The following is a 3,094-nucleotide window of genomic DNA, read 5'->3' on the forward strand; positions in this document are numbered from 1 at the left end:
TTACAAAATACAACTGACTCAAAGAATATTGGCCACAGACAAGTCGCCGCAAAGTGGTTCCACTGATGTTCAACTGCTGAGCTTGGTGGCGATACGAGACACTTGGGTCCTCGGCAACACTCTCTCTCACGGCTTCAATAATTTCATTGGAACGTCTTGGGCGTGGATGATTGTAGGTTTGTTTACCCACTGTTCCGTGCTCAAAGAAATTTTTAGCCAGCGCCCGAATTGTTTTGTCGGTGGACGCTTTTTGCCGTGATATTTTGCACGATATGCACGTTGAGTTAGCACAATTGAACGACTATTTTCAATGTACATCGTCACTATTTCGGCGCGTTCTTTCGGTGTAAAGCGGTCCATGGTTAAAATTGTACTGGTTTGACGTTTCCAAAACGTGTCTAAGAATGCAAATCGGTTGACAAATGGCGAAGTTATTCAATGTTTACATACCGGAGGAACAGATGGTGCACCCCCTATATTCTAAAAGTTTTAATTTAGTAGTTAGAGAAACCTTTTAGTAGTGTAGCAATACTAATCATATTAAAAAATACGTGAGAAATTTGATTTATTGAAGAAACAAATGGATTTGGATGATTTTTTCATAAAAAATACACTTGGATGCATGTGTTATTAAAATTTTATACACGTTCGATAATCCTTTGAACTTTTAAAACGACTCAAATGAGAAAATTTATGGTACAACAAGAATATGTATGGTACAACACAATACAACAAAGAGGTACAACAAATACAACAAATCTTCATGGTGGCAGCTGGTGGCAAATATTATTACAGTTTATGCAATACAGAATATAATGGCACCAATAAACTTGAAATACTGAGGGGAACTTCGGAGAACTTTCGATTCAAAGATTGTCACATTTCAAAAAATTGTATGTATTATATGTATAAACAGGTATTATTCAAAACAATAGAAAATTTCGACATATTTTCTCGTTTGATATTGAAATATACTTTCTTTGATAAATGAAAGAAAAGTTTATAGTTACATGTGTGATGTTGTGAACATATTGTACAAAAGTGTTAGTGAAAGAAAAATTAATGAAAATGAAGCAAATTTTCTCATTTGAGTCGTTCTAAAAGTTCAAAGGATTATCGAACGTGTATAAAATTTTAATAACACATGCATCCAAGTGTATTTTTTATGAAAAAATCATCCTTTCATCTTAACCGGAACATTGACTTTTGGCCACTTTATGAGGTATTCTGGCCCACTGTGCACCGCTCTGCAGACTTTCATGAGGAGACACGGCCAGATGACGCCCGCCGATCGACTAGAACGAACGTACCACAACCTACCGGAATACCACCTTTACATACGGAGGGGCGACTTCCAAACCATGGCCGAGCTGTTGCAGAGGACCGACGAATACGAAAGGGCCCGTCGGTAAGCGAAGACGTACCAGTCCTGAGTCTACCTGCTCCGTCAGTAAAGCCGCCAATCCGCGGAACGGACAGGACGCACACACGGCGACCAGACCGCCATACTCCGCGTGCAAGAGCGGAGGTAGCAAGCACAAATAAAATCGCTGTAGGTCCTATATAGTGGAGAGTCCGGATCTGCCAGGGGGGAGGTGTAACGTGCCGTAAATAACGGGCGGTGGGCACCTTCCCCACCGCGCACATTTTTCCCGGCACCGCTCCATCCCGCACCTACGAGCAAACAGTATATAAGAGACCGAATCTTCTACCGAGAGTTCCCGACCAGCGAGTTGAGTAGGTCCATCTACGGCGACGACGAGATGAGTCCGAGCCGCTTCCTAACCTCGCGTGCTGAGCGAGATACCGAACCCCTTCCGATCACGACGCGTACTGAGCGTCATCCCGAGAACCGCGAGTTGAGCGGGAGATCCTCTCCGACCCGGGCCACGAGTTGAGTGGCAATCTTATCCGAGGGCTAGAGCGAGCTGAGCGAAGCCCGGAATCCTCGCCACGTGTTGAGTGGCTCGTACACAAAACACCCGGCCTAACCCGTACATGCGAGCTGTCACCGGCAAGACAATACCGCACCGCACCGACGCCGTACGCACCGAGCCGACGCCACGCGCACCGCGCCTGCGCCGCACGCATCGTGCCACCGTACCGTGCCGACTCCGAACGAACCGGGCCGCACCCGACACACGGTACCGATATTTCCGCACCGCCGCCGACCGAATCGATTGAACGAGCCCGCGTCACCGCGAAACAGTAACTATTGTCCGAAGCGCTCATGTGCCAGATCACATTACCGAACCGCCGTCAGAACGGCCTTAAGAATAAGAATAGTTGTAAGCTAGTAGTAAGTACACATGTAGTAGTAAGTAGTTTTAAGTTGTAAATATATCTTAGCGTTTAAGTAAGAACTGACTCTCTCTCTTTTCGGGCCACCCACCGCCGGACCCTAGAATTCCCACGGCTATCCGTAGCACTAACAGACACAGATTCAAACGGTCACAACCCCATAGGAAAAAATCAAGAGGTGTAAAATCTGGTGAACGCGGTGGCTATTCTCGGGGACCGTGAAGTCCGATCCAGCGATTACCGTATTTCTTATTTAACAATGTTCTTATTGCCTTGGCAGAATGTGCAGGATGGCCGTCCTGCTGGAACCACATGTTAATACGTGATTCCAGTGGCACATCGTCTAACAAGGCAACAAGTTCATTGTTAAGAAATTCACGATATCCTTGGCCATCGACCTTCCCATTTATGAAATACGACCTAATAATGTGGTCACCGAGAATGAGTGGCCTTCACTTGGACACAGTACAAGTGGACACTGTGCAAATAGACACGGAATATTGCACACGGTTCATTAGCACACAGGAATTTTGGACACAAAAGTTGCACACCGTAAAGTTGAACACGGTGCAAATGGACACCGTTCTTTTGAAAAGTTGCAGACTATAATGTTGGACACGGCGCAAGTGGACACCGCTCATTTGCACACGGTGAAAGTTGCACACAGAAAAGTTGGACACTGCACAAGTGGATACCATTCATAATTAAAAAATGGTAAGTTTACAGGATCGTGTAATTTAAAGCAGAGAATATATTTATTTATGAGAGAATATATGTATTTTAAAGCAGAGAA

This window comes from Vollenhovia emeryi, unplaced genomic scaffold (genome assembly GCF_000949405.1).
Source record: "Vollenhovia emeryi isolate VEMERY1.0 unplaced genomic scaffold, V.emery_V1.0 DF939639.1, whole genome shotgun sequence".
Taxonomy (NCBI): domain Eukaryota; kingdom Metazoa; phylum Arthropoda; class Insecta; order Hymenoptera; family Formicidae; genus Vollenhovia; species Vollenhovia emeryi.